We start from the raw sequence: 27005 nt of genomic DNA on the forward strand, positions 1-27005 counted from the left end.
TAGCTGTGGTCATGCATTGCCTACTATCATGTGGTTTAAGGTCATACTCTTTGTTATTTGTATATATTTATTTTGAAGTCAACCTTTGGTTGAAGCAATTAGACTGGTATGAGTTGTCTACATTATTTGGTATAATATGTTTTTACAACTATTTTGTTATATGATCGTTACATTTGGTCAGCTTTCTTGTTCGGTGGTTTCAAGGCAACACATAAGTATTGCTATTAGGGACGGTAATCAATACAACTATATTACTAAAAGTTATAAACGAAATTATTTAAAATTCATTTTGCTAATACAAACTATTGCTCGTTTAAGTGCGCTTTTTTTCTTGACGTAAAATAATAACTTTAACGTTGGCCATACAATTTGAGTTTACGTTCTGTCACGAAAAAGCTTAAAACTTGTTCGTTTCTTGTCGGATTTTAAATTGTTTTGCACCTTCCAACTCGAATTTAATACACGATTTAAATTGACAAAAATTAGCGATTGCTTTTATAATTAAGGCAGTTTTTTCACGGCGCGGCCAAATTATTAGTGATTGACCTCCAAAGATGATCTTAAAGACATATTTTAAGTTTCAACAGAATATCTGTAACAGTTGCAGAGATAATGCACTATTTCCATACAAAACATCAACCTGAATTAATACTTGCTAGCAAAGCTTAACAAGACTTTTATTAGATCAGGAAAAGGCATCATAATCCTGCTTAAAAGTAGGTAACAGTAATACGTCTTGTTTCATAAAGACGCTGAACATGCATGTAAGGATTAATTCAAATTAAGAGATATGAAGTATTGGCACGCAAATGTTGATCTGAATTTGAATTTTCTAAATACAAAAGTTTAGCTTTTAATAAAACAATCACAAAGATAACATTCACATAATGTATATCATAATTCGATATAGTAACAACAACAAACAAAACATACAGGAAAGAAATGTATCAAAATAAAAACTAAATAGGGAATATTAAACTGACATATAATAAAATAACAATAAATATTGATCACACATTCTTTTTATAAAGACATTGTCTTACATGAAGTTAAATTAACATGCTTCCAACATTAACATGCAAAACAAGATACGTGTTCTTAGAGCATAAATTCACCCACATCCACTTTCTTCTCCTAAACTCTGATTATGTCACATACAAGCTGTTAAAGGCTAAGGTTTTCTTTAGACCTATCAGTGTAATCTTGACCTTTGAGCTAATGAGACACGTAATACACTAAACACTCTGTCTCCGCACGGTTATCATTTGTAGTAGTACACAATTGCATTATTTATAATGATGCAGCATTCTTGGCTATCTTTTTTATGGACTAATTTGACTTTTGATCTCTAAGTTTTGCCTTGAAATATGAGGTATGACTAAGACAGATTTAAAAAATCAAATGCCTTCCCCTTATGGAGATCATTAGCTGCAGGTTAAATTAGAATAGAATGATAATTATAAATTAACAGCCCGACAGGCAGGTTTATTGCCAGTTTTGACCTTGAAGCTCTCAGTTGATAACATGCCCTTTAGGCAGAACTCATGTGTAACTTACTAACCAAAAACCATTTTATGATGGAATGCGTATGCACCTAGTTATTTCAAAATTCTTCAATATATGGCAGATTTATGGCTGAGACAGGAATCTTATAGCCTTTAATTGACAAGTTTGACCTTTGACCTCTATGTCTCAACTTGACCTTTGTGGTAGGGAGAATAGTGTTACACACAATAAGTCTTATAATAGTGGTCATTTGTGCAAAGTTCTTTCACAATCCATCAATATATGGCTTAGAACTTTGCACAGACATGCAGATGTACAGGCATCCAGATCAACTGCTCTATATGCCTTCAGTATTGGGCATAATAAAAAACAATCATTTGAATTACAAACTTTCCCTTTAATGGATCAGCATGTTTGTGATATATATACGAATCATAGGGAATAATAGTACAACATATTAAAGTCTTTTCACACATTACAAGTAATGGAATGGAGCAGAAAGGAAATATTGGACTAACATTTGGACCTTCATGCATGAATACTTACAAGTGCTCCAGTATGCATGTTTGCACCTTTTCAACTAGAGATGTGACATACCAACACGGATGGCCCAGCTAATAAGTGACTTTGATGTTTAAACAGGCAACATAGTCTGTGCTTACATCATTTTGCCTTAAAATGATTGCATATCGCCAATGCATTAAAAGAAATTTAAGTTTCAGACACATGACCAACTTCTATCTCTTATACCATACAATGATTACCAACTTCGAGTGTCCACTGTGACCTTGACATTAAAGCAACAGACATGAACGTTCTAGCAACCTATCACCCAGATATGTAAATAGTGACAATTTATTACCAAATCCCATAATTCAAACAAAGTTAATGGCTATATGTAGCATATGAACAGACTACACGTTTCCACTCTGACCTTGGCCTTCAACATGCTTTTTTCACACAACATGTTATCTTAATATTAAAATCATTTATGCCAATTAACTTTGAACGCCCATAATGCACAACAAAGCCATGGGCCGGACACAAACATGTACTTCCACTATATACCTTAAAGGAACGTGCAAACCCTTTTAGTGTCCACTGTAAACTTGACATTTAAACAAGTGTACAAAGATAATGAATAAAACACAATATGTCCCACACAAACACACAGAGACAGAGGTAATACTATAATCCCTTCCGCCATTACCATAACGGAGGAATGTCAAGAGGGCCAGAGGACCACGATCGCTCACCTGTTGTTTGAGGGGAACTGCTCACAGCAACTTTTGAGATGTTTCTGAAACCATTTTCAAACTCAGCCGAAATATCAACTAGACGGTAAACAAGGTTTTACTTATGCCATATAAGGAAAAATGCCCAGTCCCCTGGCGGCCTCAGTTTTTTTAACTGACTGTAACCATGTTCTTTCTCAGCACACATATCATAAGTAAGAATATTCCAAATTTTAAAAATGTGACTTGTAGTGTTAACAAGCTTTTAATATAGCCATAGAAGGAAAAATGCCCCACCCCTTTTACAGAATTATCAATGTTTAACTATAGCCATATATAAAAAAATGCCCTGCCCCCCTAGCAATAATGTAAATCAAGGGATGGGAACCGTCTTCAAAATAAATCAAGATCTTACTAGAAAAAATGATCTCACCAAATTCATAAAGATTACTGTGACTTCTAGAGAGTTAACAAGGTTTGACTATAGTCATATATGAACAGATGCACCGCCACATGATGGCCATGTTTTTCAATTGCCAGGAACCATGTTCAAACTTAGCCAATCTATCATAAGAACAAATGTTCAGACAAAGTTTCATACAGATTGGACCATAAATGTGACTTCAAGAATGTTAACAAGGTTTAACTACAGCCATTTAGGGAAAATGCACCGCCCCTTGCAGCCATGTTTTTCAACAGACGGGAACCATTTGCAAACTCAACCATATTTTTAGAACAAATATTTTGACCAAGTTTCATGAAGATTGGAGAATAGATGTTAGTTCTAGTGAGTTAACAAAGTTTTACAAAAGCCATATTCGGAAAAATGCTACGCCCCCTGGTGCCCATGTTTTTCAACCAACCGGAACCATTTTCGAACTCATTCATGATATCATTGGGACAAATCTTCTCGCCATGTTTCATGAAGATCGGACAATGAATGTGGCCTCTAGATTGTAAACAAGGCAAATATTGACGATGCACCACAGCAAATGGACAAAAGGTGATCACAAAAGCTCACCATGATCACCTTGTGCTCAGGTGAGCTAAAAACAAACAGGAGCATAATTTAAATTATTTGACCCTGCTTAAAACACTAAGGGAAAAAACATGTACAACATTACAAACAAAACAGAAAATTACAAAAGCTTTGTATACAAACAAATAGTCAAGTTTCAGCAAAGAAAAACCTAGATGTATCATATAAACAGATAAACCTGTAACAAATTTGCATGCATACATGTGGCACTTCATCAACACTTATTATGATAATAAATGGGCTTTAGACACTGTTTAATTATTACAAGCTGTAAGTATTGTGGCTGACTCAGTGCAAAATCGCCTAATCAGAGCAGTTAAATGACATATACAAATGTACAATGCCAATTTTTGACCTTAGACCTACAATTGTTATATTTACTTTTGAGCTAGGGATTCAGCAGTTGATCTAAATAATAATTTGTGTTTATTTTTCAATTATATAGGATATAAATGATGATGTTATATCAGAGGAAGCTGCGCTTAAGTAATACTTCCTGATAAATGATAAAATAACAGTCTCAAAAAAGTTTCCAGTCATACAAATGCAATTCTAAAGTCCTTCCACTTTGTGAGGTATATATAAATATATAACAGAAGTTTATTCAACTATAATATCGTGTACATTACTTTATTCTGAAAATCAATAAACTGGAGAATGTTTATTGTCACAAAAACTCATATTTTATGCTATATAACGATTATGTTTTTGAAGGCTTTCTTACTTTTCGCACAGTTGAAACTGTTCCCTTAGAAAGCATGCCTACCCCTTCTTCAGCGTTGTACAGTGGTGGCTAGACCAGAAACTCCACTGTATCACCAGTTTCCGAGTGTGCCGCATGTCGATTAGGATCAAATTTGTCGCCTTGTTAAACTTTGAAATCCATATGTAGAGGCGGTTCAGCTAACACCATCAGCCAGCAAACAGCTACACATCCATCTAGGTATGGCTTACACACCTCATTTAGCTTCTGATCTTCTTTCTTCAGTTGAAGCATGAAGTACTACAACAATAATGTAATTCAATAAAGGAGGCTCCAATTGGTTAAAAACACTTCTGATGAAAGAGTTTGCACTATCCTAGCATTGCTTTAAATATGAATATCCCCAATGAATTGCTATGTTTGTAACAATAGTATGATCATATCTAATGTACAAATTGAGTAATTGCAGTTTATCCTGCCACATGTCTTTAAGGCAGCCCGATATTCAGGTAACCTAATATCCCAAAAGATATTAGGCTAGATGACCACGTGACCTCGAATATCCTTCAGTTGCTATCCGCGCATGCGCATGCATTTACTATTTTGTATTAATATAAAATACTTTTGTCTATTAATAAAATACCAAATACATGTAAAAAACATTATTTAAACAGCATAATTTTGTCTTTGTGTATTGAATTTATTACGAGTAACTCGATTTCTGTGTGTTTTAACAAGCGCTTTGCCTGACGTGACGTCACAATGTTTTTTTCGCGCGTGATGTTTACCATATTACGTATTTAAATACAAAATACTCGAAAACTAGATATTTTAGAAACATTTCAACAAATGTTGCAAATGTGACAAGATAAATAGAATACTAGGTTGGTGACGTAGATGGAGAATGGTTATCTGGCTCGTCGTCGGATCTTATTCAAACCATTCTCATAAAAAAACATTTAAACGGGATAAAAGATATGGAGCAGGTCCAAAGTGGAAGCTCGGTAATGTGACATTAACTGATGCGACTGACTCATGCCTTTCGGACATTTTTGTAACTTACCCATTTGATTCAAGTTTTATTACAATCCTTCAAAGATATTAACAGCTACAGAATGGATTCATAACTATTAAGCAAAAACAGGCAAACAAAAAGCATTCCTAAAACCCCTTCCTCTGCTTCACAGTTGGGGCTTTTAAAGACAAAGCACAAGTTTCATGCATAATCTTTAAACTAAAGGAGTTTGAATGCAGCCACTATTAAGTTTGGCCGATTAGGAGAATTCAATTCAGAAATGATGAAGGCGATCAGTCTGGTTATTGATCCTGGCCGAGATTTAATTCCAAAAACATTACCCAAAAGTTTCATGATAATCCGATGAACTCCATTTTTATATATTGACTGCAAATCAGTCTCCTGCATGCTGACCCCGACAGCAAGTGCTCCAATGACATTCCGAGATTTTTTTAAAGGTGTCTAAAAAGAAAATATTTTAAAACAGAATATAAAGATTATTTAAATAGATTTTGTCTACCACGTCATATATATTATTTTACTACCTGTTTCACTACTGAGCCAACTGCTGGTCCAATCTTCCTGCATGCATCTCTGATGACATGTTGTTCTATGGAACCAAGACGAATACATTGTTTCACACCTTGTATCTTCTATTTTTTTAATAAAACTTGCATCAGATTAATTGGATAAGCAAACATAAAATTGCTTTTCAAACATGAATATTTGATTTTAAAAGTTTTAATTATTGATAAGCTCATATTCTTATCCCATCATCAGACGTGCATTGTCGAAATAAACCCCTGTGGAAAAAATGTTCCTCTATTTCGGCAGTGCTGAAGTAGAGCTGTCCGGCGCGGCGGACTGTTATGTGAGGCGGATGGTCATATTACTCGGAATCAACTGTTAAGTAATCAGTTTTAGTAAAATCGAATCAGATTAAACAAAACAAACAATTTGATACCAAGATGTAATATATTTGAAACACAAAATGCAACACAAACAGCAAAAAAAACATTGTTTACAAATATTAAGTGCGCGTCCTCATGACGACATTATTAAGAGGGACTACTTTTTGTATCACGGTTCAGTAGTTAGCCATTGTTTACCTTGTGTATGACTTTCCTCGTCAATGAATGGCTAAAAATCAACACAATGCAATAATAAAATATATTATTTTCATTTAATTGGAAATAAATTGTTCAAAAATAAATATTTAAAATATATGAAATGTTTCTTTTTTATTTCATGTATTTCATTAAATAAGTCAGCAGCAAATCAAGTTGTCTGCTTAAGTCTTAAATGTCAATTGTGGTTTAAATAATAAAAAAAATAAATAATACACAATCAAGAATTAAAATAAAACTGCAGCAAAACATATTTCATCAAATAAATAAATTTTGACAACAATGTTCAACCAAGAAACAGGTGATTTTGATAGGTATGGGATGGTTTGTTTTCAAATGCTGTGGAATTAAGTTTGGAAGAATTTGAGCAAAAATATGGAATAAATGCACTTCAATTTGATGAGGATTTAACTAAGACTAATGCCCCTGAGTCAAATTGTGATGATCAAAATAACACAAATGTTACAGTTCAAAATGAAGCCAAACATCTCAACCAGTCAATTCCAAATGAATTTAAAAACATAGAGCTTTCTGAAGTCCGACAGTACATCACCAAAGAAGAAAACAAAAACACAGCAAAAAAACATTAAATGACACAAAAAAGTTCCAGAGGTTTCTACTGACAAAGGGTGAGACCAGGGAAATGCATCAGTTGGATGTCGATGTCCTTGACGAGCATATTGCAACGTTCGCTCTATCCCTGCAACGCGAAGATGGCACACAGTTTGAGCCGACAAGTATCCGGGCCATCATCAGTAGCCTGGACCGGAAGCTGAAAAGACACAAATACCCTTTTAGCATTATGAATGAGAAAGGGCCACAATTTTCTCTGACAAGAGAAACCTACAATGCTAAAAAGAAAAGCCTGAAAAAGTAGGTAAAATAACTTCTTTTTAAAGATGGAAATGCATAATTTTGTTAACTATTTATTAATTTGTATTAAATGTGTAAAAAACATATTATACATATATTTAAAATTAATATAAATTAAAATAAAATATAAGAAGAACATGTGTCGAAAAATGAGAAGTAAGCCAGATATTCAATTCTGAAGTCGAAAATGTCTGTACAGTCGAATTTGCCAGTACGTATGTCATGCATGTACGCTGTGAATCTACATTTAGTTTTACGAATCATTTTAATTTCCTGCAATGATATTTGTTCACACCACACAAGAACACTAACTGCAATCATATTAAAAAGACGAATGCTTTGGTTTATTGTAGGAAATTATGTACGAAATATCTTCCGTTTCAATCGGCTCGGGGGGCTTATTTGGCTTTGCTGCATTTTATGAAATTTGTCTTCAATGCATAATTGTTCTTGCCTATTTTGTGTTATTGTAACATATTTTTATCAATATATTACAATTCAACACACATCAAAATCGTGCATAGCCACTTTAAATGAAAGCAAATACCGGTATTAATTCATTACTCAACACTGTACTGCATTTTTTAGTGAAAACTATGACAGTTTGTGATATATTGACAAAACGATAATATTTGTGTATACTGACTGCAGTATTTCTTTAAGCCAACAGTTATTTTCACAGTTTACAGCAAGTTTGTTGCCTTTATGGAAAAGTACCTGGGACCAAACAAATCTGAATTTTTGTGCGTAAATTCAGTTAATTCGGATTTTTCGCGTGAATCTAGAAATAAGAACGAATAAAGAAATAATTTTTACAATTCTAATGCTATAAATAATAATGGGTTTTTCTTTTTTCAAACCCCCTTTGCTTTTACTTAGGGAAAGGGCAACCGGCCATGTGAGGTACACGTACTAACCGACCATGAAATAGATATAATGTGGCAGAAGGGTGTCCTAGGTTCTTACAGTCCAAAAGCTCTTGTCCACACCATGTGGCTAAACAACTGCTTGCATTTTGGTTTGCGTGGCACGAAGGAACAATACAGCCTTAGGTATAATCAATTTGATACCTGAAATAACAGAATTTAAATTAAAAAAAAACAAATTAAAAACTTCGTTGTTTTGCAGAAAATAAGTTTTGGTAAGTTTCACACAAAAAAAATCTGAAAAAAAAAACAGCAACAAATGAAATATTATATAAATATATTACAGTTCATGTCAGACAAGGTGAAAGTAAATTTGTCAACTTGAGGAAATTTCAACCACCGCTTCACCTCGGTTGACAGTATTTTCCCAAAAGTTGACAATTTACTGTCATCCTGTCAAACATGTTATATTTATTTTATTATACTGAAACAGCTATTCAAACATAAACAATTTATATGAAGTAGAACTATGAACTATTTTAATATTAAAATTCATTAATTTGGTCGTCTGTTAATAACTAAAATTTTAGCAAAACTGCATACTGCGCGAATTGAACAGTATAATTTTGTACCATTCCGCACGTGATTGTTAAGGTAGCGAGCGACATTATTTTTGGGGAAATAATATTTTCACGAGTGGCGCACAAGTGGCCACAATAAAGTGAAAATATATATTTTCTATGATCACGAGTGAATTAAAATCGTAAATCAACGAATCCAACACATTTTCCATTTATTTTATGCCTTTTTAACAGTTAACATTCATTGTTAACGAACGAACTAAAGAATTTTACTGGGATAATGACATCATTTCGTCAAAGAAAAGACATCATTTCACAGTAAACAGTGAAAATTATCAATAATGTTCACTATTAATTTTTATTGTTTGAAACAGTGAAATTATTAGTTTTAATTCACTGACATTTCTCTATAAACCACCGGAAAGCATAAAATAATAAGCAATAAATTACTGAAATATTCACAAATTAAAATTATTTTTTTCCAAACAGATGGGGGATATTAAACTGAAAATATCTTCTGATGGGACCGAGTACTTGGAGCTCAATGAACGTCAAACCAAGACTAGAACTGGAGAAAATTTGAGCGATGTTAGAAGAGTCATCCCGAAAATGTTTGCCACCAATGAAAATGACCCCAGAAACCCAGTTGCTTTGTACAAAATTTATGCACAGAAACGCCCAGCCAATTTTTGCGATGTGAACGACCCATTCTATCTCGCTCCAAATACAATAATGAAGCAGGAGTCTGATCACAAAGAAAGCGTGCAATGGTACATTCGTCAAAAAATTGGGATTAATAAATTGAGCAAAATGCTCAGGATGATGGCAACTGAAGCCGGGCTACCAGTTGAAAAACGCCTGACCAATCATTCCACTCGCAAGCACCTGGTCCAAAAACTTAGAGAACACAACATTCCAGCCACTGAAATTATGTATGTCACTGGACACAAGAATGTACAGTCAATTTTAAATAACTCAAATGTAAGTCATGAGCAACAGAAAAAAGTTCCAACATACTTGCCTCCCATGGTCAAAATGCAGAACCAATTCAAAGTAGAAAACACTCTGTCACCAGCACGGCCACATTTTCGTCAACGCAGCCCCCTAGCCAGCTGGAACAACACCAGACCGAAGCGGAAATTCTACCCGAAACACAAGTGCAAGTTCCCCACCCACAGACACAGTACAGCTTTCATTAGTCACTGTCCAGCTCATTTAAATCCCAGTTCTTCGGGGCAACGTTCCACATCCAGAATTTTCATGTACACAATAACTAATCCAGTATTGAAATAACACCTTTAACACACCGTAAATCAATAACGTAACATAATTCTAAACGAATCAATAAACTAGATAATGTTTATTTCACTAACTACTCATTTACAAGTGATACAATTAAGCTATATAACAATTATTGTTTAGGAGACTTTCCTACTTTTCTCTCAGTTGAAACAGTTTCTTTGGAAAGCATGCCACCACCATCTTTATCCATAGTTTCATCAAGATTGGTCACTTTAAAACTAAAGTTGTTGACAAGAAATTATTGGTTACTGTTTATCTAATTTTTAGTCGCAGTAACTCTAACCTGTCCTTTAATCATGTCCAAGTAAGGTCTTTATGTAAACTAACTACACACACAATTTCAGACGAAAACTTAATTCACGTTCAAATTGTTGACCGGAACAGGTTTTTTGTTAATTTTAATCAAACTTTTCTTTATTTTATGCAACAAAACCTAAAAACAATTGCAAGCTAGGTATGTATTCAAGTTTAGGTAATTGACCAGAAACCACTTGTTGAAGCTGCCCTCTACTCACATCCCATCCCGCCCCATTCACAAATCTATTTATAACGATTTTGTTAATAAAACAGTAGAGAACTATAAAACATCATTTTTGCATTGAATTATATACTTAAGAAAGTAATCCAAAAGTGAAGCCACAAAATATATAATTTGGGTTTATAAAAAGCACTTACACCGATAGCCTCTATGTTCTGTACAGGATGAAGAAATACATTCTGAAGAGAACACATCCATGTTTGAGCATCTTTCTTACACATACCTCAACATTCCTAAATGTTAAACGATACAATTAATTTAAAGATAATTAACACTTATATTGTATAGGCATGCCCTATGATTAATAAACATCAAGCTAATACAGAAACCATGTCAAAATTAGACACCATTAGTAAACAACAAGAATCCATCATAGACACGGTTTCCCCACCACAGTTGCATTATTGTCGAAAGGGTAGAATAAGACTTAGCACTCCAATCAGTTCGAAGAATCTTTTATTGAAATGTTTAACCAGGGCATTTCTCTTCTCTGTCGTATTAATAAAAGGGCAATCACTCTTGCAAAATAAATGAAATATTAAAACTTTGAGAATACGCATTCTAGCAGTTGGCAATAATTTTTTTCTTAAAGATTGACACAAATTGCATGCAAATTGTAAAAGGAGTAGCACACAGAAGCTTGTATATGTAATTTTAAACAAAGGTTAATAACTCCTCAACATTTACATTATCGCAAAGCCTTAATAATACGCACTGTTGCTATTGGAGATAATTATTTTAAAAAAAATTGAACAACAATCACATGCAAAAATGTAGGAGTTACACAGAAGATGTTCTTTGATACTTTCAACAAAAGGAAGTAACTCTTAAAACATAAAGCAATCTGAAACCTTAAAAATTATCCTGTACCTCTTGGAGGTATTTATTCTGTAAAATGTTGATAAAATTTACATGCAAATGTATCAAGAAGCTTGTATATGTACGTGTCAGAAAATAGCAATTATTCTTTAAAAACGCATGAATTTGCACAGCATTCGAACAAATGCGATGTTACAAGTATTAAGAGATTATTATTCTGTAAAATTCTGATGAAAATTGCATGTCAAATTCACGAGGAGTTGCGCACATAAGCTTTATATGTAGTTTAAAAAAAGGGCAATAACTTATGAATAAAAGCTTAAGCACAAATAGCAGGGCATCATTCTGCTGTAGCAATCGGAGATAATTGATCTTAATTATACCTTCAAGTTTTCCAAAAGAAATTGTATGGCATCACTTGGTTTCTGTTTCTGTTTGTTGGTAAGGTCTTAAAACGCATCATCATACAAAGCCCCAAACTTGTCAGACAACTTCCTGGCTCTGTTTGGATCACTGAGATCAGCTATATCATGGATTTGATAAAGAAGCATGTGGCCTGCTAGTTTTCTAAATCTGCAAGAATAGAATGTAATGTTGGGCTGTTGAGATTTAGCCTTTTTTATACAACATAATTCAAGTAATTTGCTAAATTTATATTTAAAAACTATTTCTGAACACACTTACTCCTTGATTTTGAACAATTGCAATGATTGTGTGTGTGTGTCACAATGCACCACATGCACAATTAAAAAGGAAGTTTCTATAGATGTTTCCGTTTTTTTACATTTTACGTCATAACAGCTCAATTTATTATTTAAATCTTAAGCTGAAACCATAGTTTAACTTTTAGTAGCAGTGTCTTGACCTTGTTCACATCTTATAGATGATTAATACCAAGCGATTAGGGATGATGCATCTTTGTATGAAATTTATTTACAATTGTTTAACCTATTTTCAAAAGTTTGAGTATCAACAATTCTTCAATCTACAATTGCCTTGAATATCATTCACGCACCCCATATGCAACCCCATGATCGGTCTAGATAAAAGTATTTATGTACCCAGTTTCAATTAATAGCTTAATTTGTAAATAAGTTATTTAATGGTAACCATGTATTTATTAAGTAACCTTGACGTTGTTCCTGTTTACAACCACAAATGAATGTTTAATATATAAGATTTTTGTTTTATAGCAATAGCTTAAGAAGTCAGAAAGCGGAATCCAATTTGAATTTTTTTACAAGTGACCTAAAACATGAGCTCATAAATGTCCCATACAATCCAAGCCCAGTCTGAAAATAAGATTTGTGTAAGATGCATATATATATTTAGTTTCAATCAATTGTGCATTGATTCAATATATCTATGTATAAAGTTTCAATACACATATCTGTATATATGTAGATACCATGGCAGTTTTGACTTAATATTCAAAGATTATGCTTGTTATCAACTTAGATAAAATGATGTTTCATGTTAATTTTAAACTAGAAAAAATGGCCTTAAGTTTGGACTCACAGACTGTACTTGACAGTATTTAACAAGTCAGTTCTGCAGTAATATTTAGTCATCTTGATGGAAAAAGTAAGGAATAACAGAACAGTTAAATTTATTTCAGAAAAAAAAATGTTACAAGTTACTATGAATTCCTTTCTTATGTTCATCTACACATTAATGTCATTCAACCGTGAAAGCTTAAGGGTGATGCAGCCAGTATTTTATAATATGTTTAACATTTTTGATATTTTCTTAAAAACGAACATAGGGCAAATAATTTTGCCAAACATCGTTTTTAAAAGTTCTCTTTTTACACAAGAAGTTTATTTTTCAACTGGGTAAGATTCACCCATTTGTTTAAGAAGAATTGATCACACAAGCTTCATAGTGTGGAAAAACCCACACATTTCCATATTTTTGCAAAACTCGTACACATATTTCCTGTACGATCATCTGCACATTGAGGCCATTCATCTTTGAAAGTCAGAGCAAGATCCTCCAAAAAGTTAAAAAGAAGGTCAAACTATGATGGTCATATAATAGAAAAACAAGGGGATATAATAATTTTTAATCAACTACTCATTAGGGTCATGAAAATAAGTTTGAGCATAATTCACCCTGCCTCTAAAGAGGAGTTCAAAACAAGTGTTTGGATGAAGGTACATGTACCGATGGACAAGGGCAATGATAAGTCTAAAGTGTGGCCTCTAAGAGATTTAACAAGATAAAATTTAACAAACCAGACATAGGGTGACCACACTTAGTGATCAAGTTAGCTAAAAACAATATCCTTTTAAACATTTATTTATGCAATGGATGCTTCATTGTTTTTAGAAATGCACAATACAATTTTTATCCTTAAAATAATAAATAACTGCACCCAAGGACAGTTTATTTGGGATTGGAAAATCAGTATAAGTACTTAAACGATTATAATTGAAATGCACATGAAGCATCCCTATTGTAGTGTAGTAAAATTAAAGAAGGCAATTTGTGTAGTCCTCAGTTTGAACCCCCCTAAAGGCTAAATTAAAAAAAACGTTTTTGGAATCTTTTAAATTGTTTTCTAAATGATTTCATGTCAATATATCTGTATTGGATAAGCATCAACCAAAAGAGGGACCTTCCATTCTTTATTAAATGTATGACGAATTACTGTTGGTATGTCCCTTAAAAATTAAATATAATCCCTTACGACATATATGTCTAACTAAACAACTAGCTAGTAGCTACGGTGTAAGTGTCAACACTGAACTGAGTGGAATTGAATGCCTTTGCTTTCAAGTCAAGCTAAAAAATATAATAATGTGTTATCGTATATGCATACATATTAAGATATATAACATATTTTACCTGCTTTTCAAATTGTTATGCTCTTTGGAGAGGCTCTGCAAATCATTTTCCAGTGACGTATAAGTTTTATCTCTATCCTCAATGTCTTGTTGATACTTCTTCACAGCATTGTCCAGTGTAGAAATATGTCGAAGATGCATATTTCTTATTTCCAATTGATCTTCAAATGCATTGTTTTTTTCCTGAAGTTGCATTTCCAATTAATTGCATCTCTTTTCAAAACGTCCGACCTGCTGTTTTAGGCTATTAATATTTTGTACAGATGTCCTGTTGTTTTCTTCTTGCTTAATTCTGTGTGAAAAAAAAACATACAATTATTTGCATGCATGCATCACGTTTGCAATATTTACAAATCTCGATGTAAAAGTATAATGTGTTTTAAAAGAATGATATCGAATTTACAAATGGATTTATACTCAATTGTTTAAAAACATGGTTAAAGATGTTGTTAAAAAAATAACTGGGCACTGCTTAAAACATGAAAATCAGAGAAACTAATAAATGCTTGCAATAAATGCACTTTGTGACTGGAAAGAAGGGGAACACAGTGATGGGGAATCAATTAACATTTCGATAAAGGACAACGTGTTTTCAATTAGTATTATTTACCTATTTTACTCAATAAATTGTGAAATCCCAAGCTAGGTCTGTATGTCTCCCAACTACAAACACAATTTCAATTAAATAGCTACATTCAATCTCAAGTTCTTGATTTGACAGAATGTTAAGTTCCCTTTACAAAACAATTTTACTACACAATGTTCGTTGTATTTTGAAAATATATACAACAAGTCACCATTCACACACAAATCAAGGATTGGATGTAAACTATTGTTTCTGTTAGATATTGCTTTATGAGATGCAATTGTATAACGCTGAATACGCGATAAGGTGGAGAAAGAAGTTTCCTTTGAATTTTAATAACATTGTTTAATTTTAGATGTTATTGTTGAATAAAATGTTAAAAAGATCTTATTTTATACGAATGACAATGTTCTGAGCTTATAAAACACTACACAAAAACAGAAACAACTTATTTATGCGCTATGATGAATTAATTAATGCAAAATAATATCATATAATACTTCAACGTCATGGGGTTATATTGCAAATTTTGACATTCCATCATAATATTCTTGTAAAACCAGCCAAAGTATTTGAAAATTCAATATTGTTTTCTAACAAAACAATTCTCTGGACAAACTTTTAAGTTCAGTTCCTATAATGTTTGCTATATTGTGAACTTGAAATTGGCCCGAAGACCATATTTTAGTGTGCCCACCACTTCGAATCATCATTCTGCTTATGAATTCTACTAAGTTATTGAAACATCAATATGTACAACACAAAGTTACTATTTGTGCCACTAAGCACGTAATACATTTCCTTGTTTCAAACCTAACTTAGATATTAAATGGGCAAAATGTTCTGAATAAATTTCATGAAGATTGGGCAATACATTGTAAATATGGCCTCAAGAGAGATAGAGATAGTTATTTAACTGTAACTTATTAAATATTTCTTTACTTGATCAAGTTTGGAACTAGGGGGGACATATTATTTTGAGAATTGTTCAGACAAGTTTTATGAAGATGGGGAGACATGTGTCCTTTAGAATGTTCACAAGCTTTTCTTGAATATGAGCTAGATAAAATATATATTTTGACCAGTTTATGACTCAGTTTCAAGCTTGACTTTCATATAATTGGGATAAATGTTCTAGCAAAGTTTCTAAGCGATTGGGTGATAAGCATATCCTACAGCATGTTGACAATCTTTTTCTTTATCTGACGTAGTTTTGACCCCACATGATCGAGTTTCAAACGTGCTAGAGGTATCATTTGGACAAACTTTCTTACTGTGTTTTTCTATAATAGGCCAATAAATGCAGTCTCAAGAGAGTTCACAAGGCGAATGTTGACAACGCATGAAAGAAAATCCGCGACCAACGACCGGCATGTGCTCAGGTGAGCTAAGCATACACATAGTCCGTTAATGCAACAAAATTTCAGCCATATTTCTCACACAAAATTACAGTTTATTGTGTAAAATCAGGTAAAGGGTTACAGTGCTTCCAATCTGATGGAATCAAAACTTCAAACGCATCTGTCCATGCATCATCATACAAAGCTCCAAACTTCTAAGACAATTTCATGGCTCTGTTAGGATCACTGAGGTCAGGTATGAATGGATTCTGATCATTGAGCTTTTCTGCAGCTAACTTGCTATATCTGCATCAATATAATTTTATATAAATGTATCAATAATTAGACAAACTTTCTGAAATATGGTGTTACTGTCATGCCGTACATCCCGATATATCAAAGCCTCCCCTTTTATGCAATATGTCGTGGTCAATAAAAATAAAACCTAACACGTTGTATTCTGAACAATTAATCTCCTATACAGTCCTGTTAACAAGAAACCTGATACGTCCGTGCAACGATAGAAGTAAGTATATCCTTTTATCAATGATTTGAGTTTACAACATACTTTTTGTTTGTAGTGGTTAATTGATGATAATTGGAAGTATTTCTGCTGTTTGTTATATAGCTTCGGTTTAATAACATGTGTTTGGTTTATTTATTCATATTTTAATAGGTGTTATGAAATTATTTGGGTAATTTTTGAATTTGATTGTAAAATACATTCGGATAATTGTGACAATTAAAAATTGCTTGTTGTTATTTTAGCCCATCATGTTTTTTGATTTTTGTGTCCATTTTGATACGATAATTTTATTATTTATCAGATTTATATAAAATAAGATCTCGATCTTAGCATTCCATGAATGTAATGGTAAATTACGTTATGTTAGCGAAATGAAACTCATATCATAAAAGAGGGTCCGAAAGGGACCACCTAAGGTCACACACACCTGTGATCTATGTTTGAATTCTTCTTGACCCAGATTCTACCAATACCTTTTATTATAAGAATAAACACTCTGACTAAGTTTCATCGAGCCACAGTCATAAATGTGGCATCAAGAATGATAACAATGATATTCTAAGATATGACCTGGTGACCTTATTTTTTGCAGATGACCCAGATTTGAAATTGGTCATAATAGTGTCTCGATAAACATTCTGATCAAGTTTCATCAAGATTGAGTCATACATTTGGCTTCATTTTTTTAATCGATATAGTAGTCGGATGTTTGTGACCCAGATTCGAACTTGGCCTTTACATTTTAGAGTTAAACATTATGACCAAGTTTTGCTAAGAGTGAGTCAGAAAATGTTGGTCTCGAAAGTGGTAACAATTTGTTGTTAAGATTTCACCTAGTGATGTAGTTTTTTAACACCCGTTGGTCAGATGGTTACTCAGTGTAGATTTGTCATGCTTAACGTTCTGTACAAGTTTTATTGTAATTTGATGAAACATGTGGTCTCATGAGTGGTAAAGAGCTAAATGTTTACGACGGACAACAAACGCCGGCCTCATTTAGACGACACTTATTTACCATGAGGAATATGTGCTAATAATGATTAAAAAACAATGGATTACAAATTAAGACATTATAAGGAATAGATTCGTCCCATGAACATACATGTCCTGTAAATGTACAATATATTCGTATCTTTTTTGTCAGTAAATGATGCAAAGAAATTCAACATGAGGCCAAGTTGTCAACGATGGCCCTCTTTTGCTCACGTGTTTAATGGGATGTGGCGAGTTTCGAACTCAGGTATATAATCTAAACTGATCTCCACAATCGTTCAAGAGTACAACAATCCGATGTAACAAACCAAATATTAATAAGATGTTAAACACTTCACGGCAAGGGTTCAAAGACGAATAAAACAATAAAGTATTTACGACACACGTTTATATAAATCCTCACGGGTCTGGCCTCTTTTGGGAAAACATGGTAACAATTGATGTTAAGGACCAATAGATTATGTTACAAACAAAACCGCTCTTACTTGCGGTTCCAGAGGAGAATCGCTAAACAAAGTAACACATTAAATATTAGGCTATGTGTATTGCAGTGTCATGGGTTTGCTTAACATTTCCTCATTTAAAATCTATTTTCAGCTATTTTGACCTGCAAATGCAGAGAAACTTATGATTTTAATAATTTGAAGAGTGGTTTTAACAATTTGAAGAGTGGGCCACCCAAGAATCATTACTTTAAAGTTTCGCCCAACGGTTTAGAAGGATATACGCTTGAAGTTTATTGTTGACGACTACTGACGACGCCATAAGACAGAAGGTCACCTATCATAATATCTCACCGTGAGCGTGCTCAAGCAAGCTAAAAAAGATTAACTAGAGTCAAAACATTCATTTGAAAATAAAAAGAACATTAATAATTTGGGTTTTGAAATGAAATCACTGCGCCAATGGGATGTACATTTAATATATACATCCTGAAACCTGACTTTTACTTTTTAAACCACAGCTAGAGTATTACATGTCTAAAAATCTACAGATATACCGTTTAATCGGCTGAATTTCGCTTCAAGACATTGTTTTCATTTTGAAGCTGAACAATTTGTGCATTTGTGTATAAAAAACAGATAATAATTATGCACATGCACTTATGCAAACAGTTTTAAATAATTTAAGATGTTGTAATGAATCATATATATGATATTTAATTCAGTTAAGTTTAATATTGCAAATTTGACTTAATATCCTTTCTGACAACAGACTGACATCTTACTGTTGAAACCCTGGCTTCTGGCTGGTCATATATATGTCTATGTAACAAAATAGAACTGGTAAGACACTGAATTGAAATGCTTAGCTGACTCAATAAACTGCCAAAAAATAGGGTATTGCTAACCTGTGTTAATAGCTTTAAAAAAACATTGGAAAAAATAGCGCAAAAGTTGACACTGGCTGAAGAAACGTAAAAGTCAAGAAGGAAATTCACTGGCACTATATTCTGTTATAAACATATACCAGACAACAAATATTCAATAAACAACCTAGCCATTATTCAGTTATATGTTATAACAATACTTGAATTATATTGTATGCATATAATAAAGTACAATTATAAAGCTTGAAACTTATTTGTAGTAATAAATTATTACAAGTAGTGTCAGATACAATAGCGAAATCGTAATTCAAAATCATATTCAATAACGTAAGTCTTCATCGGGAAGTTGTTTACATCAATGAACAGTGTATAACAGGACATCGAAATACTCATTTAACTGGACTCGAGCTGTTCGTATATTTCTCAGTGAAATGGCATCACAATGGAAAAGACCAACATCCTAATGGGTAAACCGTCATTATCAACATTGTATTATCTGCATTTCACTGACATTGCACGGGATGCACACTAACATGACTCAGTGCCAGTACGTGTTTCTAGACCCCGCTTATACTGCCGTTAAACATTGATTCCAATAGTGATTGAGCGAAGTATATTCTATATAAAGTAGAATACCATGATAGTCAGTCTATAAGCATCCTATTGTTTTATAATGTCATATACTTAGCTTGAAGTAAGCTTGTAGTCATTATTTTTACCCGGGTCCGTATAGCCCACACAAATTGTGGACTAACATCTAACAAGATGAGTTCGCGGGCTCCAGTTGTTTCAGACTCGATTTTATAAAAGGTACCACTTGAGAATCATCACCATCATCACCAACATCATCATCATCATCAAATCAAAATCTTCATCATAATTATCATCTAAATGAAACTATAAAATATATTCTTTGTGCAATTAACAATTTCAACCAGTATATCTTTCAACTTTCATTTGTTTAACCTATAAGTAGTGTGTTATCCACAGAAACAGTGTATCCATGTACTGAAGAATGGTGCTTAGAATAGTCGAGGTCAATTACTCATGTCATCAAAAATGAAATAGTAGACCGAATACAAAAATGGCTTGTTCACGAAAACAATTTTAAGTAGTTTAATATGTCCCGCTTAATTGCATATGGCTTGAAATAAAGTTGAAATAGGGGTACAGCCTTACGGCCAATTAGGAATGAGAAGCAAGCCAACGTACGTTTAAAACAGCTTGAAAACTAACGATTTATATGACTGATTGCCATCTATAAACAGGTTCATGCGACTAACAATCAATGCTGTATAGTCAAATAATGCTATATAAACAATAATCGGTAAATAAAAAAAAAACAAGAGGCATCTCGCATACAAATCAAAATTCTGATAATCATTAAACTATCGATTGACAGTGTGTTCCATAAACGGTTGTAGTAAAGATTCATGTGTATAAGCCACTTGATAAATCGACTGTTTGCTCCTTGCGTCTGATGCTTAATAGCAATAGAGTTAAAGTTTTATTTTAAAGTCAGGTTTCCCAAATATAGGTCATCCAGCTATTTGGTTATGAGCACTTGACACAGCTTTGCGCCCATCCTTGACAGACGGCGATAATACTAGCTCATCATGATCAGCTTAAACGCGAATTTAATCCATAAGAACCAAAAGCTGACATTCATTTTCCATGAAATATAATTTTCTGAAAAGTAATTTGAAATAAGATCATCAAATAAGAAGACTCTTAGTAACATGCACTTCTGCTTCTCAAATCGTTAAGCATTTTTTTAAAGTTTCCCCATCAGGCATCAAAAAGCAAAATTGTATTATATCCCTTTAATATATTATTGATACTCTTTATTACATGGTCTTAACGCACAAATACTTACTTGATTTTAGATGTTATGTTTAATTTTATTTTGTAGCCTTGAGATATTACTAGTTCCTTATTTAAAGGTAAAGATATAGTTCACATCAAACAGTAAAACGTCAATAGAGACATGTACGAGTAAACAAACGTAACTGTATGCTTTGTACGAAAATTAGTAAAAAATAGTGCACGCCTTTTATTCGCAGTTAATATTTTATATTTAAAAATATTTATATTTAGTTTCGTTAATAAAGGAGTGATTTATCTTTTGCTATAAATATTTTTTTACGAACTGACAGTACAACGTTTTGACAATGATTTGAATTTCAAATGGCCAAACATGGTTCAATTCATATACAGTAAAGAAACGTGCAAAATGTGTATACATGGTGCAAGATCAACGTTTTTTGTTTTTTTGTTGTTGTGTTGCTTTTTTTTTGGGGGGGGGGAGGGGGTGTTTAAACACAGACTGGACAGAATGTAAACACACTTTAAGAACTTTATTTTTGAAAATATTTCAAGTTATTAAAATACATTTGCAATAAATTTTAAATGCATAAAAGACAGTTTGTCTTTCAGTTTATACCGATATCTTAAGATTTAAAAATGTATCCTTTAATACGTCTGAAATCGGTGCCAACATTTCATGATGCTTGCTGCATACATGTGTAGATTAGGCTGTTCACATCGTGTTTTTGGCAAAGACCATAGGCTTATTAAATAAAATGAATCTGATGTATGTTAAATTGCCAAAAGCAGCCTTAAAAACTGTCTTTTATGAACCAGTTGAAATTTTTAAGATTTTTTTTAAAGTCATTTGAAGAAAGCACCACGTAACGGTGTGTTCACATCTAGTTCAAATGAGAACCCCACAAAGTCACGTGAGCCTGCACCCTGTATACATTTTATTTAAAACTTGCTTTTGTTAAATTTAACGTTTCAGTATTTTCAGTTCACAGATTTCTGGTGTTAGATCATGTATAGATTTCAGATTGACTTCTGCTTAATTTTGAAATTCCGGTTTTTATCTGTAGATTAATCATTGAAAAGACAAGAGATAATAATTTAAGAGATGAACACCAATTCACCACGGAAAAATATTAAGAAGCAAATCAAAGACCTCGTGAAATACGTTTTTCTACATGCGTGTTTAAACCCATGTTCACGAATCTCTTAATAAGCAAGTTATAGTGTCCTTCTATTTGATTCGGCTGTATATACAGTATAGTAAGTTTTGTATACATTATTACGCTAACAAATTAACTATGTCAAGTGTAAACAATGAGATTTATTACGGAAACATACGAATATATTGTCTGAAAGATAAAGTAGTATCTGCATGTCTGATTATAATATTAAGACAGAGTGTGAACAATGCATAACCCAACAACTGAATATAACTGTCTCGGGGTCTATAAAATTGCAGCAAACAATACTTACCCAGTCACAGGTATGATCCCTTGCTGCAATAATATACGATAATTTTGAAATGATTTAACGATAAAACAAAACTGCAGAGGCCGGACTACAATGATAGGGCATGAATAAATTCATTGAAAAAGGCTTTAATTTATCATACAACTAAAATATTTAAATTGTTTACATAAAATAATCAATTTAATATAATATCATCATGTATTTAATGTATATAATGTTACGGTCAATGTGCGGTTCATGTGTCCAAGATTTATTAACAACCAACCTCAGACACTTTCATGAAGAAGTTGTTAAGGTGTTCTTGTGCCTTTTTCGCCTCGTTCATCGCCTCTTCTGAAACCTCCACGTGACTAAGTTGTCTTCGTCGTCCTGGGACCTGGTCTGCCATTTTCTGAATAAAATTAACGTGTTCACTGATTAAAAAAACACACACACATAAACATTGCTACGAAAAATGTATAAATCATGGTTTCTTTTTGTGTGTGTTTTTATTATCATCAATGGAAAGGGTTACAATATAAAAACGCGTGTTGAATGATTGTAAATGAAAATTTTGATAACGCGTATGTTGCTATATTAACTTTGAAAATACGCTATTAAGATTTTAAATCTGAATGGAATTGAAAAAACGCGTTAGAGTTTACTTCTCTCAAAGGACCCGGTTCGAATCCCGATGAAAGCAACAAATTATAAATTATTGTTTTAGGAATCATAATTTATTTAGATTTTCTATAATAGTATAGTTTTGTTTTATTAAAACATTTCATGGCTTTAAACAAAATACGGCAATTAATTTTGTGGGCATGTCTCTTTTATGATTTACGAACAATCTTGACATCAAACTAGTTCTAACAATTTTCGTTGACGATATTTGTCAAGTGATTTTAACTGATTGATCTATTAAAAATGTATTGATTAGACAAGGATGTTTACTGGCGTAACATATCGGCAGGTTTGAAGGATGACACATTAATGGCACGCAAATACGAAAATAAGGTCATTTGTTGTTCTTTCGTGTTCGCGAATTCAAAGATCGCCAAAATGAGAACATGCCAATACATAAGAATTTTAATCCTGACTCATAAATTTGTAGTTCCGGTATGTTTGCGGGTTCCTGGCCTTGTTAACCGCTGGAACACCATGACGATATTCCAGAAATCAGCCACCATGCCAAGACAATCGAATTTTGATGCTTTCACGCCCTTACTGACGCGGTATCACAATATATCCAATAAGGAGGGTGTCAATTGTTCCGATAGTTTTTTTTATAGTTATCATAGCATTATTTATAATGATTGAACGTCTATTCAAGGATTGTTATAATGTGGATTTACGTAATGAATATTTCATGCTACAAGACCTTGATTCTTTATTTGCTGAGCTCTGAATGACAGGAAAATTCATCCCCTTCCAAGTTATACCAATAAGCATGACCGCAAGAACGATGTATGCGAACCGACGATCCGTCTGACAGACCGACCGACAGAAGGCGCTCAAGTCTTTTCATAAAGAAATGTTTTATTGCATTGGATCTTAAATGTTAATAATCGTGAAAAATAATACCTACAAGTAAAGCATTGCTACGGTAGTATAAAAAAAGACATAGAGAATATTATTTTATGTTGTGTCTATTTCGTGCGCACGCGATAGCTATGACGCGCGCGCACGATAGCTATGACCCAAGTACGCAACAGCCATGGCTTGCGCATCTGATAGCTTATAAACACGTGTGCACGCTAAAGCTATAATGGTTGACCTTTCAACCATTTATATTCTCCAATTACTGCGTTCGCATGCGATCGTAGCTAATGGCTATCGCGTGCGCACGTAATAGCTATCGCAATGTACAGGCTATCGTCTGAGTACGTAGTAGTTACGTCGTTCGCACGTCATAGATATATTAGCGCAAGTAAATTACTTCTCATGTCCCTTTATGCCACCGTACACTGCCGCTCATAAAGAGCTTGTTGATACATGTTAATATAGACGCTACTTCCGATTTATACTATTACGGTGAGCGTTTGTGGAATCAAAACTACGAATAGTGCTCCCAAATCAAACCTTGAAATTACTGGTACTCAGTTTAAAAAATGCCTTTACATTATCCAATAAATGGCAGGACGTGTCTATAATGTAAATATTTCTACCCCTAAATATGCGTACAAAAGAACACGAGGAAGAATCTCTTATTCGCAATCCGAGTTTTAAGGATGATAATCCATAGCAGTCAAGTTAGTATAAGGGTTTAAATGATCCAAACAGACACCTTCTGAGATATGAGAAAATAAAGCAATTATACTTACATGATTTAATATATCAACATTCGTCTTAATCACATATCCAGTCGATTTTCCAGGACGAGCAAATATCTACGTGTGAAAATATAAAATAAACAGTAAGCTAACGCGTTATCAATTAATGCTTTGAGATTACAAATGCCCATAACTGATAAGAATTATCCTATATTGGTATTTTTGTGTTTTGTGTATATGCTTCCGGTTATGCTTTTATATGTATGCATATGTAGACCACAACATGGCTTTTCTAAATAGATGATTTTGTTTATTGTTGTAACATTATATAACTGAAGAGCATAAACCCACACATAAACAGACATATTCTATTACATATAAAATCTACCCGATTAGCGGATGCGTGATTTCCGGATATCGTATAATTTCAAATATTGCCCTATATATATTAACCAGAAAAAAACTTGTTAAAGGCTATTATATACAAAAATTCTTTTTTAGGCTCTGTTTACGGTGTTCAGAGTAAATTAAGCGAAAATATTCGAAACGTGAGAGAGAAACATTCTTTAAATCGGGTATGCTATTCAATCCCGCATGCTAACACATAGTCATAAGTTAACGCTGTAAGTAATAATTTCTGTTGGGTGTTAAAGTATTGATTAAACTCTATACACATTGATTAAAAGGAGCGAATACGTTATCGTTCGATTCCCTGATATTGATACTCGCGTGTCCCCTGATACGTCTCTATGTCTCTTTTACATTAAGAATGCGTCTCTCGTGATAACATCATACGCTTGAGCCCCGAATATTTTGTTTCACCTACATAACAACGCTTGAAAAAAATAAAGACACGTCAAAAATAAGGGGACAAACAAATATATTTGCATTTCAAAGCCTTTCTTATACTGAAGTAAACCAAATATATCCCTATTCCATACACATTTTGGTCCTCTTCATTAAACTTCTACATTTGTCAGACAATCTAGCATAAGAACTGTGCACATCGCGAACATTGGTGATATGACGATATACCGCGTTCCGAGTAGATGCACATTTTATCAAATCTTTTAATAGTAACATATATACCGAATAGAAAAAAACGCGAATATTTGTATTTTCGGACTGGAATACTGATGACGAAGAGACCAAACAACAACTTTTATGTTTACTATTTGGATATAAACTTGATAACACCCGTAACAAATGTGTTACATATTATAGACATACGTTATATATTACAGACATAACATTTCATTAAATGAACTTCCTGCTTGAACAATGTAAAGATCGTATTTATTTTTGCGTTTCAAATATTGAATTCATAAAGCACCATTTAAATCATACAATGCCTACTTCCATTTTTTTTGACGGTCTCACTCTTTGTTATTTATATATTTATTTGGTAGTCAATCTTTGGTTGAAGCTATCAGACAGACATGTGATTTCAACATAATTTGGTATAATGTTATGTTGTTACTATTATTTTGCAGTGTATCTTCAACTTCTGTCAACTGTCACGTTCGGTCGTTTTAAGGCAAATAATTAGTATAACTATTCAACACTGTGATGTATACAACTACCTTAATAACAGTTATTTAATACATTATTTAAAATTCATGTTTTTGTTTCTTCAAACTGGTGTTCGTTACAGTGCGCATTTTTTTGTCAACGTCAAATACTATCTTTAACGTTAGCCGTAAAATGTCAGTTTACTTTCTGAAAAAGGAGTACAAATGTATTGATAATAAAATGTATGTAAAATACGGTAAAGAAATGAGAAAAAATTAAAACTGTAAACACAAGTGCATTCTTGAACGTCAACCAAATAAGTAAACAAAAGTCAAAATTGTATATATTGTATATTTATCACATCATACACGTCTATACAAAACACTCAAACCATAGAACCATAGAACAATCTATCAAGACAATCAAAATGCATATAAATTGCATTCAATCTAGACAGACGTGAATCGTTTCGTTCTTGCCATATGCATAACAAATGAAAGCATGTTATTGCATTAATCATACTCCAAAATACTGCATTGGAACAGCGGACTTGTTTATTACATGCGAGACGTTACAGACACAGAAGAATGCTTTGACAAACAAATTGTTCATAACAATAACAATCACCCAGAGGCAAAAACATGGACTTGAAATGGACAATGCAATGTGAATTTTAAGATTGAACTTACAAAACGAGGGACCTTAAACCTATATCCGAA

The 27005-nt window shown here is 33.0% G+C and overlaps 1 protein-coding gene and 1 long non-coding RNA gene across 2 annotated transcripts in view; both read right to left on the reverse strand.

Annotated features, from left to right (window-relative positions):
* Positions 1 to 27005, reverse strand: part of LOC127876901 (uncharacterized) — a 95970-nt gene that overhangs the window by 67856 nt on the left and 1109 nt on the right. The gene's annotated exons all lie outside the window — the stretch shown is intronic.
* LOC127876895 (uncharacterized) overlaps positions 1 to 27005 on the reverse strand; it is a 122668-nt gene that overhangs the window by 66182 nt on the left and 29481 nt on the right. The window lies entirely within an intron of this gene.

Source organism: Dreissena polymorpha, chromosome 4, assembly GCF_020536995.1.
Source record: "Dreissena polymorpha isolate Duluth1 chromosome 4, UMN_Dpol_1.0, whole genome shotgun sequence".
Lineage (NCBI taxonomy): Eukaryota > Metazoa > Mollusca > Bivalvia > Myida > Dreissenidae > Dreissena > Dreissena polymorpha.